Below are 15,826 nucleotides of genomic sequence, written 5' to 3'. Positions count from 1 at the left end.
CCCGAACCCTACAGGGAGTATGTAGTTAATCGACTGTGATCACCTGTTAGTGCAAACTCTCGGGTTACATTTTCCTAAATCCCATAGTCCTCTTACAAGTGATAAGGGATCTCAGCTGAGAAAAGCAATGTAGCTTATTCCTATATGGGATCCCTTAATCCAGGCTGAGAGAGAGGAGGAGAGGGGGTTGGAATGAAATAGAAGGAATTCACTGGCCAACTGAAGCCAATAGCTGCCCTGTACACGATCAACAAGGCGAAACTTCACTAAGGTAAACTTCCAGAGTGTTGAGACCTCAGCTGTCAAAACTCTCACACCCCACCCCACCCCACCCCACCCCCTCGGAAGTTCTTGAAAATAGCCACTCTTCCTCTAGGCTTCATTGCTGGTCAATTTTGGAATAATAATAGGAACTCATGTAGGTAGGGCCTTCGACCATATCTGAAGTTACCTTGATTGTCCCAACAACCCTGTGAGGTGGATGCTTACGGCCTCATCTTCTTTTTTTCTTTTTTGGCCATGCTGCACGGCTTGCAGGATCTTAGTTCCCCGACCAAGGATCGAACCTGTGTCCCCCGAAGTGGAAGCGGGGAGTCCTAACCACTGGACCTCCAGGGAATTCCCCTCATTTTAAAGATGGGAGAACTGAGGTTCAGAGAAACTTAGCATCACAAAGCTAGTAAATGGATGAGTGAGGACTTGAACCCACGCCAAGCCTTTCGGCCCCAAAGCTGGCGCATCTTCCACTCCATCAGGCTACAAACGATTCCTCTCTCTACTGTCAAACCAGGTCAACTTTCATTGTTCCCTACATCATTAATGACACCACTATTCCTCTAGTTAGGAGGACCAAATTCCTGGGAGTCTGCCTTGCCGCTTCCTGGTCCCTCATCATCGCTCATGTCCCATTCATTACCCACTGCTTCTATTTCACCTGTGAAATAGAACTGAAATCCACCCACTTCTCTTCCTCTCTACCTCCACGATATTAGTATAAGTAGACATCATCTTTCCCTGGACTCCTCTTGTAGGCTCACCCACATTCACTCTGATGTCCTCCGATCTAGTCTCCCGGATGCTGCCAATGTGGTGTTTCTGGAAGACAAATGTCATCCCTTGTTGAAAACTCCCTGATACAGTCTGGCCATTTCCTACCCCTCCAAACACTGACTCACATCCCTTCCTACTACCTCTCAGTTGAAGCACCCCTTTCTTGGGGAAGCTTTCTCTGACTTCCCTTGATGATCTAAATCCTCCCAGTACAATCTCATGGCAACATATAACTATACAGCTTTTATTCTAGGCAGACTTTTACTCTTGTTTGCATGATACGCCATCAGCGCTTGTCTCCTACGCTAGACTGTTCTGTACTTGAGTGCAGGCACCACTTCGGTCTTAGCGTGTAGGGTGATGCCTGGTTCAAAGCAGGAGTTTGATAAATATCGTTGAATGAATGTTGAGCTTCTCCTTTTTTTCTCTTTCCCTGCTCTCTTTCCGTTCCCATGTCCTCATCCCTATCCCATTCCTTGTCCCATCGTCACAGGCTCTTGCTTTCTTACTTCATCTTAATGGGAAAGAAACCCCCGCCAAAGCAGTAAATACGGCAACTACAATTGATGCTCTCTCTAGAGCCAATACTTTCTACTAAAACACTCTTGACACCTTAAAAGACAATTAAATCATTTCATAATGCTGACATTTTAGGCATCCCTGTGGGATGGGGGAGATACACTCTATTTCCTGAGTTCTCGGGGGAAATGCTTTCCAGTTTAACAAGGCTGACATTGGGATGTATCTTACACTTGCTGCTGCCCAGGGGGCAGTCACGATACAATTGTCATTGCCCACCCATGAACCTTCTTGGTCCTAGAAGTTCATATTTTTGTCACTTCTATTGAGTTCTAGGCATTATTTGAAACAAGCTCCCCACATTAGGAGACGAGAAGTCACATGCCTGGCAAAGCCTCTCAAAGAAATGAAAAGGAGGAAGGGTTTCCCCCAGGCCAGAAGGAGATCGTCTTAGGGCTCAGGTGGGACTAGAGGAAAGGCGTCTGGACAGGCACCTAGGAGATCAATGGAACCCACCAAGAGTTCTGGTTCTTAACACATTTGTGGAAGTGTGTCAGAAAGGCTGAAGAATGAATGCACTGACAAGTGTAGTCGCTTGGTGGATATTCCTGGGGGTATGAAGGGATAACTGCATTCCCAGGTAGGACCATTTGAGGAAGGAACATAGTTCTGGTTGTTGCCTTTTGGTAGAGACTCAGAGATAGTAGAGAAGCTCTTTAAAAAGAAATGCAGTGGGGCTTCCCTGGTGGCGCAGTGGTTGAGAGTCCGCCTGCCAATGCAGGGAACGCGGGTTCGTGCCCCGGTCCGGGAAGATCCCACATGCCGCGGAGCGGCTGGGCCTGTGAGTCATGGCCGCTGGGCCTGCGCGTCCGGAGCCTGTGCTCTGTGACGGGAGAAGCCACAGCAGTGAGAGGCCCACGTACCACAAAAAAAAAAAGAAAGAAGGAAAAAAAAAGAAATGCTGTATTTTGGCACAGAACATGATGGCATCGTGCAGAAAAGCATACACATGACAACTCCAAATGAAAAGTGATTTAGCAAAGTTGGAATCTTAAAAAGTTTACCCTGACTATATTTTCCATTTTATTTATGCAAAGGAGGAATACATGATTTTTGTAAAACATTGCTCTAAATAAGCCTAGAAGAATTCTTTCAATAAAAGTAGCATAAAATGTTTCAATGCTAAGAAAACACTGTTAGGGTCTAAATGGAAGAATGTTTTTTCTTTCTTAATGCTGTATCTTACAATAGAGGTTATCTCAAGTTCAATGAAAATAAGTCAGAAATAGAGAGTCACTTGATCTACGTTTTCATAAAGCCACTTCTGTGGACTGAATTGTGCCCCCCCCCCACCACCAAGTTCATATGCTGAAGCCCGAACCCCCAGTGCGGTGATATTGGAGATGGGGCCTTTGGGAGGTAACTAGGGTTAGATGAGGTCATGAAGGCTGGATCGCCATGGTGGGATTAGTGCCTGTATAAGAAGAGGAAGAGAGAGAGACTGCTCTCTCTCCATCATGTGAGGACACAGTGAGAAGACGGCTATCTACAAGCCTCCAGAACTCTGAGAAATGAATGTCTGGGATTTGACCACCCAGTCTGTGCTGTTTTGTTATAGCAGCCTAAGCTGACTCATACACCTGCCCTGTTTCCTCATCAAACCAACACCAAATGGTCCCCACTTGCCTTAGCCAGGAGTGAACTTTGGGCAGGGCACATCAGCCCACAGGACACATCCCGTCCACATCATAGGAGCGACATCAGATTAAATGTTATATTCCACTGGGGTGGGATGTGATGTGTGGGGAGTGGGAGAAAGAGAGTGGGACCTGAGGATAACCTTGGGGTCATAACACCTTAGAGAAGTCCATCCTCAAGACCCCTGGATAACCACTGTTATGAACTGAAGCCAGGGAGAATTCTACTTATTGTTAGTAAAACAAGTTTTGCTTATAAAACGTGTTACTTTGGGGAAAACACCTTAAAAGGGGGAAACTTATGTCTGAGACAGCATAGATTGCTACCGAAGCCTTTAGAACAAGGGTCTCAAACACAAAACCTACAGGGGACAAACAGGTAACACACATTAGAAAAGAGGACCTGGTACAAGACATTAGAAAGTATATCATGCTTCACTGAAAAGCATATTTTAAATCTCCGAGTGGGCAAAATGACATATGGGACACCAGTGTTCGTCTTCTACTTCTTCAACCCCTTAGTTGCCTTTTTTTTTTTTTTTCCGCACGTGGGATCTTTCGTTGCAGCATGCGGGATCTAGTCCCCTGACCACGGATCGAACCGGGGCCCCGTGCGTTGGGAGCTCGGAGTCTTAACCGCTGGACCACCAGGGAAGTCCCCAGCCCTTAACTGTTTACTGGAGGATGCCTCATCCACCCCGACACATTTCAGATCCAACTAATACTTATTGACTGGCCTCCTGCCCAGCACTGTGCTAGGTGCTTTCAATACTCATAACTGTCCAGTGAATTGTGTATTTATGTCTCCAGTGATAGATGAGGAAATTGAATCCCAGAGAAGTTTAAGATGACTTAGCCAAAGCCACCATCCACTACTTTGGAAGAAACTTGGGAAACACGCTATATTCTTTTGTTTCTTAGCTTTAAGCCAAGTATATCAGTTCGAATAAACTTGTTATCTGTTCTCTAGTAGTTTATGTACTGTTTTGTCCCCCAAGGCAATACATGATGACTCTGTCAGTACAGATCGAAATAGCTGCACAATTAGATACTCATGGGGGAGGGGGAAATAATTCTGGTTTAAATAACCAAGGCCTCTGTTGCAGAACAATAGCTATAAATAATGCAGTATTTCCTGGCTCCAGCTGTTTGACCAAAATTCCAATTCTGTCACGTGTTAAAACTGAAACTGTCAAATTGAGGAGGTTCTGCTTAATTTCATGTCTGTCTCAAGTTTAGACAAGTGAAGAGCAACTCACAAGAGAGTGCGCAGTTGGAGCCAATCTCTATGCAGATCCAGCTATTAAGCACCCGGCATACCTGAGAATGCTATATTCCACAAAGCACTGCTATCCATTTCCATTTTCCTTTTTTTTTTTTTTTTTTTTTTTTTTTTTTTTTTTTGCGGTACGCGGGCCTCTCACTGTTGTGGCCTCTCCTGTTGCGGAGCACAGGCCCCGGACGTGCAGGCTCAGCGGCCATGGCTCACGGGCCCAGCCGCTCCGCGGCACGTGGGATCTTCCCGGACCGGGGCACGAACCCGTGTCCCCTGCATCGGCAGGCGGACTCTCAACCACTGCGCCACCAGGGAAGCCCTCCATTTTCCTTTTAAATAAAAAACAAAATTAACTGAACCCTGGGCAATACTACATAAAGTAACTCAATTTCTCCGAAAGCTTCACTCACAGAAGATTCCCTTACATGTGATTGCAAGCAATTAATTAAAAAATGGAAATGTACTTTCACATTTAACTAGAAGTCCTAGTCTAGTATCTATCACCTCGCCAGCCAAGCATTCTTCAAATATAAATATATTTTAAATTGGTTTTGCCAGTGTCCTAGATACTTCGAAAATCCTGCTGGTGCAAACCACTTATTGATTCACAGTCCCTGCTTCTAAGCCTCACGTCTACAGCCCTAGAAGTAACAGCAGGTGCTCTTGCCAGCCTCATAAGAATTGTCACTGGACAATTAGTAATTTCCAGTGGTTAAAAGCCAGTATAAAAGCTCTCGAGTTACCTAGTACTCTGGAAACCTCTCTTCTTAATGTGGTGCCCTGGGAACCCCTGACAATCCAAGAAAATGTGGCCTTGAAGAATACATTAGCAAAATAGAAATAGGTATCATCCAGCTCTCTGTCATTTAGAGACGCTCTGCAGGGCATCTACCGGACACGTTCTGACCTGGAAATCATCTGGTCACTGAAAGCATGAACATCTTGACCTGTGTGTTAACCTGTTTTCTGCCCACGAGTTGGAAAGCTCTGACTTCAGCAGTGCCCCTCAGGACGATCAGCCATAAAAGTGAGTGGTCGAGTAAGTCTGTAGCAAATCATACTTCAAATGTTGCACACCGCGCAGGCAATGAGACTTCTCTTTGCGGAAATGCTATCAGTTGCACGAAGATTTGGTTTAAGTTCATCTGTCTCTTGTATACCCGCTTTTCCTCCCGAGTACTTAGCATAGGACTTCAAAAGGCACTCAATAAGTATTTGCTGAATGAATGTAACAGGAATTAATAACACAAAATGTTTTTGAAAAGGTAATTGATGTCAAATGGTAGGCAGAGAAAGCCAGAGAAAGTTCACCAGGGATAGGAATGCTGTGTACAAATTTGGTACAGGGTCTAAGGAAAGAATTTACAATTGATAAATAACTTTTGAAACCAGGTTCTTTTATGTCATTGCCTCTGGACTAGGCCACACTGGCGGCAGGAGAATCTCAGCCAAACACACTGTGATAGCAGTCTGAGAAAGGGAAGTATAAATGATAACAAAACGTTAGAAAGGATCCCAGGAGGAAACACTTTGCCATCAGCTTTCCAGGAGATCTTTAAGAATAGAACAACAATGACAACGACAGCAACACACGCACAAACACTTATTTAAATTCTTTATAGAATAAAGGGGGAAAACTGGATGACATACAGAGGACCTTGACATCCCCACCGTAGCATGAAAGATGATAAAAATTAGGGTATTTTTCATCACATTGAGCCCCAAGGCTTGGGTTAACACAGTGTAGTTGAATTTTGACTGGCTCTATCTGTATTCTGGGCCTGGATTGTCAAAGACGGTTTCCTAGCTTTTACACATCATGACAGATATAGAAATTGACCCTATCTGTACAACATACTGGGGCAAACTGAGGAAGCTATGTGGTCCACGGATAGCCTTCAGAGGGATACGGCCAGCCCAGGCACAGCCAGATGACCCAGATGCCAAAGAGGGATTAAGTCCTGGGCATGTCTGCAACCCACTGATCATCTCCCAGTACTCTTTGGCCCATCTGTTGGGAAGCTTTGCCTTAGAGAATGTTCCTCGGGATGATCAGGCAAAAATGGAGCCATCAGGTAAATGTGCGGCAAACCATACTTCATATGCTGCACTTTTTCAGGGAGTCACAACACACACTAGCAAAGGACTGCACTGATGCTCCGTTACTCTCTTTTTCCGCCCCCAGGACTTTTCATCCTCCTTCACCAGGACACTTACTAACATCTCACAGACCTAAGGAGGCTGCCGAATGGTTCCAACGTCCACACAAGCACGCAGCGCCAGTGACTCGAAAACAGCTAATGCAACACCACCACATCCTACCTGCCTTTCACTGCAGGATTAGTTCTGACACTGAAATAACTTTAATCTTCAAGAAGGAATCTTCCTGGAACTCTATTAATGGCAGAGTGTTAAATACAGTAATCACTATTACTGCCCCCGAATGAGCTGCCGAGCAGCCAAAGGTAAGTAGATTCAGGAGTCAGGGCTCCCAGTCATTGACAGTAATTCATAAGACACTGGCAAGGAGAACTCTAAACAGGAGATTCCCCAAACCCCAAGCTTACCCCCAGCGCTCCTCGCCCTAGGAGACTTATCTACCTTTCTGGTTATATATTCCTTTGGCTGTTGATGTAATTACTGTATAATAACTGCGTACATATCAACTCACAGAAAAAATGGCAGACGTGCTAGTTGATTTGGCTTGGGGCCATCTCTTCGGCAGGGTGAGACAACCCGGTGTAAACATGTTATTAACCGTGTATTTTAAAATAGTGTTTTGTGTCTCCTGGGTTCCTAATTCCCATCAAAAGCAATACAATATCAAGACTCCTGTTTTTCTGAGCAGCACCTAGGAGATAACAAGCTTTAAAACATTTGCATTAGTCTTCTCAGTTCTGTCGCTTGTGTTATTAATTTTATTTACTAAGACATCTACTGTATTACACACACTGCTTTTCTCGGTTTTATTCCCACTGAGGTGAGCAGGTTTCATTTAAACTGTGTTACCGCGAACAGTAAGGCTTTTTCAAGTCGAGAGCGCTACATAAAACTGGCCATAGCTTTTGTTTTTATGAATAAGCAGTTGCCAATCCCTGTATTAAACCAATAGCCTCACTAGGGAATAGACTATGACTTGCAATTTTTAAAAAAGTGGCCATTCTCTCAAATCTGCTTGTTTGCGCTGATTACTTTTCTTGAAATTAATTAAAAAAATAATTTCTTAATATGAGAGATTGGAAATTGGGTCCTTGTGCCACTTGCCTGCTCCCCAAACCCTTAGGATTAAGTCGCTGCGACAGAAAACGACAATATTTCTCTGCGAGATGAACAATCAAATCGTTCAAACAAGCTCACTCAATTAATAAAACCACCTTGCCATAAAAAAATAAAAATTTGTACCCAATTCAAAAATCACTTTGGATGGCTGTACTATTAAAAAACAAAATCGATTTTCTTTTCAAAAGTTTTACCTACGCCCCAGAACTCAGCTGCAATAGCTTTTTCTTTTCTCACTCAGTTGCCTCTGATAATTGACCATTCCCGAGTATTACTAAAATTCCCCTGCAAGTCTGTTAAACACTTTCACATTTCCATGTTTAATTACATTCAGATTTCAGTTTTTGTCTACATATAGAATAGAGCCAAAATTTAACTCAATCGACTGCAATGCCTTTGACATAAAGACTTTATTCATCATTCTTGCCTTATGTATAAATAGACACACGCTACTTGTCAAAATACAAGAGTGGGCTTCTTTACATTGTCTAGAACAAAGAGCCCCGCTCGGCTTCTTTCTTTCCTCAGTGTCTCAGAAGGTGTCCTTTATTACATGCGCAGGATGCAAGGATTTTGCTGCCGCATGAATGAAAAATGATACCTTCAGACTGCCTTTTTAGTGACAAATTGCACTTCTGCAGACTATCACACTGCCTGTGGTTTTAAGAACCCCGCTTAGATTTACTATTACTTCCTTGGGGAACTCAGCCTTCTCGCAAAGCACCCCAGGGCTCATTTCCACTCTTTCAGAGCGCAACAAAGATGAGAAAGTTTGCTCATCGCGGTGGGAGAGAAACTCTTGGCTAGTAAAAAAACACTCTCTGGAACGTCTAAGGAGCGAAAATCACTGCCTCTGTGGATTCTTGGGGTACAAAACAGGCAGGAAAAGTTGTCAGGAGGTATTCGCGAAGCATTGTGTTTGTTCAGGAAGGAGCTGTGGAGTTAGAGGCTGAGCGACGCCTCTCCCTTTGCTTCCTGGGTGAGAGCAATGAGGCGTGCCCCTTAGCAGAAGCAAGCAGAGAGAGATCGGTAAAACTCACCGGCTTCCCCATTTTTCCTAGGACGGGGTTTTTGTTCCTCAACTGTGATCTGGAAGAGGCAAACCTGTAGGTCCTCCAAGCAGGCTGCCTCGGATCAGCTGAATGACTGGGGCGTTCAGGAAGCTTGCTCTGTCCAGCTCGGAATCACTCCCCCTCTCCGGGCTGTGTGCTTCCACGCCTCCCAGTCAGCGCAAAAATCCGCCAAACTCAGGTCAGCCTAACAGGTTTCCTTATATAGGTAAACACGAATTGCATTCCTGGTGAAAGAAGTTAACTAGGAAGCCCGGTAACCTGGTTAACTCTACACACGCCAGAATGGCTCAGAGTCAGCCAGCCTGCGTATGGTTTGGTTGCAGTACAAAGGGATTTGTGCGATTTAATTAAAATCATCTTTATCCCGGCAGTCTGTAAAATTGGCTCTTCTGGTGTGAGTCAACAGCTAGTATTTTATATCATGAGCTATGACCGACCTTATATTATATAAAGGCACTGTAGGGAGAAAAATCGAAGCATAGGATATAACTTGTCTTGAAATTATTTTCAAAGAAGCAAATAGAACATGTGATGTGGAAAGAACACGAACAAACCTCTGTCAAGTAAGACTCCAGTGCCTTGTTTGAGCAGAGTAACTAATAGTTATTCAACTTTCCCAGGCCGCTAGTAGATGATGCAATGAGATCATTTTGAGTTTACTCCTTTTACAATGCAGTAATTGCTACTGTTTTTTTTTTTTTTTTTGATGGGCGAAGTGACACATAATGACATCTATTTATTCCCCGAAATAACCCTCCTGAGCCCACATACTGAAGTGTTATTTGATGGTTTCAGGAAAGAAATCTAAGACTTGTGAATCTGCATAATTACATGGAAAAAAATTTAAACAACCTCCTAGACTTCAGAAGATAAGAAAATGTATCTTTAAAAGTACTCTGTGGAAGGTCTAACTCTAGGCTCAAAGCAGTTTTTAAACGTAAGTGTGTAACACATCAATTGTCTAATAATTGGCTCTCCCCCCTACATTTATCTACCATGGAGGAAAGTAATAATTCTTTTCGAGTCTAACCAATTCCACTGAAGTCTCAATATGAAGTACAGACTCAAGACTTAGCACCTGAGTGATGGAGGTGAAGATTGCCTGCTAAATAAAACTTATCTTAAAATGAATCATTTGTTCCTATTTCATCCACTGGTTGACTGCTCCTTGAGTAACGCCATTCTTAGCAAAAATAGCTCCGTGTTGCGTTTTAGGTCTCTGCTTGGGAAAGGGGAGAGAACGAATGTTTACACACTACCGAAGCCAGCACCAACACAAGCCAATGATGAAGGGTTTCTGCTAAGAGCAGGAGAGTGCAAAAAACATGGGGCAGGAAGAGTAACTACTCTTTGATTGCATTTTCCACTGGGTAAAGACTTTTCCATCCAATTTCTCTTCATATCTCCACAGGAAGTGTGTGTTATTACTTCCTTTTCACGATAACAAAATTGACTCACAGAGATAAAGTGACTGGTCCAAAATCTCGGGATCCACTTGTAGCAGATCCAAAATCCCAGATCTTCTAGAATTGACTTCCAAGAGAATTTTCAAAAATCAAGTCAACTTGAAGAGACAGAAGGACATTAAAATGGCAGTTTTCCATGTTCAAATATAAGTTTTAGGAATCACATGTCCAGAGAATTTAAAGGCAATACACAAACTGATTAAAATACTCTTTATAAAGTCGTAAGTTACTGCTAAAATGACTGCCTTTACATGACTCCAGAATGATCCTAAAATGAGATATTAAGTGTATTTCTATTGAATACAAATTTGGGTTAAAAATATTATGAAAATATAACCTTGCAAATATTGCACACGTTCTTCTGTTCACAGTACACACATTTCTATTATATCAAGTTAAGACTCATCTTGACTGCCCCACTGGAAGGAACATTAGTGTTTTCTACTTATTGGGTCTTCATTAATCTTAAATAAAACTCTGTGTGCCATGCTAGGTAAATAGCTTTCACTAATATAGCCCATTTATGATCCCGCAGCTTTTAGGTTCTCGTAATTCCCGCAGAAGCAAGTTCTGTTTGTGCAGGAACTTTAGACTTTATTAACATGTCGATGCAAGACAAACAATGCATTTTTTTCCAGGGCAGGCTAAACCTTTAAGTGCCTTAAGCTGGCCTCCAAATTTGTTCTTACAATTCTAAGCAAACAATCATTTGGGCTTTAAACATAAAATGTCTTAGGCTATAATTATTGAATTGGAAGGTCAAAACGAAATTTGGATCTGAAAGTAGCCTGTTTCAAAGAGGGAATATAACCCTCTGCTAAATGCATTTTGGATGCCTCAAGAAATGGTTTCGGAAAGACTGGGTTGCGGAAGCAGCATGAAATCAACCTAACCATAGAGGACCCCAATGAGAGAGTACTTACAGCTGAATAATTACACCACGCCAAAAAAATAGCACTTATGGGAAACTAAATAAAATACAAGACCGATTTGAAGGGCAGAAAATATCACTGTGGTTTAAAGAAAACATCAGGGGACAGATTTGAGAAATTCCCAATGACATATAACTAATGAGTAGTTGAGCTATAATTCAAATCTCGGTCCATCAGACCCCAGAATGTCCGCTCCTTCTACTGAACCCTGAGGGTACCACACTATCCAAGAAAGAGCAAATGCCTTAGAGGCAGAAGATGCTTCCATTCTGGTTCCGTCTCTTGGCTGTGTGACCTTGCATGAGTTACTTATAATGTGTCTGAGCCTCACCTCCAAAATGGAAATAAAAATGGGTGCGTGTCTCACAGATGACGGAAAGTACCGAATGCGATTTTAAAAAAATCCTGCCACGTATTTATTGATGCCTCTATGGTCCGGGCATTCTGCTAGGTTCTAGGAATACAACCATGAGCAAGTGAGGCATGTCCCCCCCTTCACGAAGCTAACAATCTCGAAGAAAAGCCTGTGCACGTCTATATTATGGAATGTGAAACTCTAATGTTTCCCTAAATTTCGTATAACACAAACGTGTTTAATTGAAGTTGCACCTCAGTATAGAAATACTAATAGGCAAATGTCCAAGCTAGTGCTCGCACTATAGTTAGTGCAAGTTACTCTTACTGACCAGAGCCTGGCCTTTCCATGATTACACTTGTTCGACCTGGGCTAAGCCAAATGCCGCCATCATAATGACAATGTCCTTTTATCTCACAGTTGAGGGGGATCAGCATGTTCAACTGAAAAACATCTCGAAGATACTTAGGAAGCTGGATGCACATGGAGTTATTTTATCATTAGCTCTGTATATATGAATGGGATGGAAAAGCATATAAAAGATTCCCTAAATATGTCAGCCAGCTATCCATCTATTAATCTATTATTAATTCACTTCTACGCACTAAACATTTAATTGGTGTGCCCAATGGATAAGGTTCTCTGAGGGATACACACAGAAAAGGATGTATAGAAAAAGAACGGTCCCTAGCTTTAATGGACGTTTCTAGAAAAACGTTATGGTGCTCAAGAGCTGTATCAGGCACAATGGGTGAGGTGATGCTCTGGTAACAAGCAACCCCCAGATCTCAGTAGCTGACAGCGACAAAGGTGTATCTCTCACTCACGCTGCACACTTATGCAGATCACTAGGGAGGGTTCTCCTATCCAAAGTCACTCAGGAACCCAAGCTGATGAAGGTTCCTTTCAACACGTACTTCCATGGCTGCTGAGACAGGAAACAGGGACTTGGTGAATCATGAAGTGCCTTTCAAAACTTCACTCCATAAAGGATACAAACTTCCGCTCACCTTTCATTGGCCAGAGCAAGTCCTCTGGCCCTGCTTAACTTCAGAGAAAGACAGGAGAACTAGAATACATGACGAACGAAGACATGACAGCTATGGCAAATCATCTGGCTGGAGGAATGGGTCCATTCAGTAGACACATTCACGACCCCTATGGCATAATGACTGGCGTTTGAAGTTTGGAAATCACTGACCAGATCCAATTTCTAGAAGACTGGGAGTTTAAAGGTGGACTCACAGATTATCAGTGGTTCTGGCTGAACCTTGAGGGAAAGAGTGACATTTGAAAAGGATGTCCTGAGGCAGGCTCTTCTTAATATTTCTATCAGTTACTCGAGTGGTGAAATAAAAGGCAAGTTGATTTAATTTGCAGATGGTGCCAAATTGGATAGCTAACACCTCAGAGGATTGTATTATAATTCAAAACGACCTTGAAGAGTTGGGGGAAAAAGACGTTAAGAAAGAAGCTTGTGTCCAACAGTGATAAACAGAAGACTGGAATGAAACGTCTGCAAAATGGATGGTAGAGAAACCATATTGAGCTCATACTAGCCTACAAGTTGAACATATGCTTGCAGCATAGCACTTTTACTTGTAAAGCCTTTGGTGTGGTGGTATTAGCCACGCAAGCACTGGAAAATAGGTGTTCTCAGAATACTACTTCACTGGGGATCCACATTTTCAGAAATAAGAAATCGGAGCAAATTCAGAAGCAAAAGCAGAAATTTCCAAAAGACTAAGTGCCCTAGGTCAGGAGTGAGCGAGCTGTTTCTGCGAGGAGCGGGATAGTAAATATTTGCAACTTTGCCAGCCATAAGCTTCTCTGTTGCAACTACCCGATCCTGCCACTGTGGTCCAAAACAGCCACAGATGATATGTAAATGAATGGGCGTGACTGTGTCCCAGTAAAACTTTCTTTACAAACCTGGGCAGCCAACCCTGGGCTATGCTTTGCAGACCCCTACTCTCTACATTATGAGAACTGTCCCAGAATGGCAAGGTACTCACATTTACTGCAAGTGCCCAGAGAGCAGGAGGGACACTATTTTGGCCTAGTTCGTTTAATACTGCTTTCCACACAGGTGCTAGTGAATAAACTGGTGAAATAAATACAATTAAATTAGCCAAAAATGTTACTATACTGGTCTCCTTATTAAATATTCAAAAAGAATTGGACTACGTAATTCTTGAAAAGGTCATGGAAATAAAATCCAAAATATAGTTTACCTTCTCAATTTGTTAAACATTTATCAATTACATTGCCTTTTAGGTATAAAAATATTACTGGTGAAAAATATAATAAACCTCGAAAAGAAGGATTACAACAATGAAATTAAAGGGAAAACAATTGCAAAGCAGAATATGTGCATATAGCCCCTTTAGTTTTTTCCCAAGTTCTTTGTAACTAGCTGAGGTTGATAAAGCAGACGTCTTAATTAGACACAGGTGAAAATGGAGACAAGGAGAGGTTAACTCAGTTGTCTAATGTCACCAAGCTAGTGATGATGGAGAAGAAAATAGGACCCGGGTTCCCTGGGTTTACAATTCTAGACCACGATAAACACCAAATGCATAGGAACTCGGAAAAGAGAGCCAATACGGAATGCAATGAAAATCCTGCGGCGTGTCTTTCTGGGTGCCTGGAGGAAAGCCCAGCACCGTAAATATCACCTCTCCTTCCCTCCCCCAAGCGCCCCGCACCCCCTCCCTCTCCAGTCTAGTCTGCTTTGCAGTCAACCCCACGGCCTATCCCTCCTTTGATCAAGCCCTGAAAGCTAAAGCCTAGTTATGGGTGACTGTGTGTCCAAACGCCCCTGAATCCCGATTCTGACTACTTCTTTCTATCGCCTCTGACCCTTCCAGTCTCTCAGCCTCTGCGCTATAGGGCGGGATCATTCTTAGTGCTGGGGGCTGCCCTGGGCATTGCAGGATGCTCGGCAGCATCTCTGGCATCTTCCCAATGGATGGCGGTGGCACTCTCTCTCCCCTTAACTCCAAGGCGCGACAACCCAAAGTGTCTTCAGACATTGCCAAATGTTCCCTGGGTGCTGGGCTGGGGTGCAAAACTGCCCCTGGTTGAGAAACTCTGAACTAGATCACTGTAGTTGCTTTTTCTTTTAGTGGGATTTTAGTTCCCCGACCAGGGATTGAACCCGGGCCCACGGCGGTGAAAGCGCCGACTCCTAACCACTGGACCGCCGGGGAATTCCCCATAATTGCTTCTTAATTGCTCTCCCTACCTCTGCCCTTGCCTCTCCACAGTCTATGCTTCACAGAGCATCCCAAACCATCTTTAAAAAACATACATCAGATCATGCCATCCTCTGCTTAAAACCTCTAGCAGGGGACTTCCCTGGTGGCGCAGTGGTCAAGAATCTGCCTGCCAATGCAGGGGACGCGGGTTCGAGCCCTGGTCAGGGAAGATCCCACATGCCGCGGAGCAACTAAGCCTGTGCGCCACAACTACTGAGCCTGAGCTCTAGAAGCTGAGCACAGATTCTCCCCTAGAGTATCCAGAAGGGACGCAGCCCCGGAGACACCTTAATTTTAGCCCAGTGAGACCTGTGTTGGACTTCTGACCTAAAGAACAGTACAAAAATAATTTGGGCCGTTTTAAGCCACTAAGCTTATGATAATTTGTTACAGCAGCAATAGGAAACATACACCTGGCATCTTCACGGCTAACCCCTAAAGCCTCAGACTTTATGCAAAAGTTTTCTCCAGGAAGAGGCCATCCATGATAAATGACAACCCGAAAGGACATCACCACCCATCCCACATGCAGTGGTTCCATCTCAATTGCCCTATTTTATCACCTTCATAGCTCTGATCACTATGTGACATTACCAAAAGGCAAAAATGATGACAAACTAAAAAATAATAATAATAAATGGGGTGGTCTTTTTATCTGCCTTGGAACAGGAATGTTGGAGAAAGAACCAGGTTTGGATTAAGTAAAGAACGCTTATGTTGGATGAAAAGACATTCTTGACGGTAGTTGGAGTAATTGCACAATGAAACAGGCTGCCAAGAAGGGCCACGGAGGACTAGATCGTGGCAACACTTACAGAAGAGATGAGATAACTCAAGTCAGGAGAGTAGGTGGAGCTCAGCCGAGAGCATTTACTTGATGACCTGCTTGTTCTTCCTCCAGCTTGAAAATGTGTGTAGC

The 15,826-nt window shown here is 43.4% G+C and overlaps 1 protein-coding gene across 3 annotated transcripts in view; it reads right to left on the bottom strand.

Annotated features, from left to right (window-relative positions):
* The window catches only part of MID1 (midline 1), a 643,355-nt gene that overhangs the window by 377,274 nt on the left and 250,255 nt on the right, over nucleotides 1-15,826 (bottom strand). The window contains exon 1 of one of the 3 annotated variants that reach the window (XM_089904802.1): nucleotides 8,862-14,346. The exons of the other annotated variants lie outside the window; for them this stretch is intronic. The gene's annotated coding sequence lies outside the window, so the exon portion shown is untranslated. Of the gene's footprint in view, nucleotides 1-8,861; nucleotides 14,347-15,826 lie in introns of those variants that run through there. 3 annotated transcript variants of the gene reach the window in all.

This window comes from Delphinapterus leucas, chromosome X (assembly GCF_059928025.1).
Source record: "Delphinapterus leucas isolate spDelLeu-1000000601 "Yukka" chromosome X, BTC_Dleu_Yukka2, whole genome shotgun sequence".
In the NCBI taxonomy this organism is placed as follows: Eukaryota; Metazoa; Chordata; class Mammalia; order Artiodactyla; family Monodontidae; genus Delphinapterus; species Delphinapterus leucas.
The sequence above is the reverse complement of the archived record's forward strand: the minus strand, read 5'-3'. Positions and strand labels throughout refer to the sequence as shown.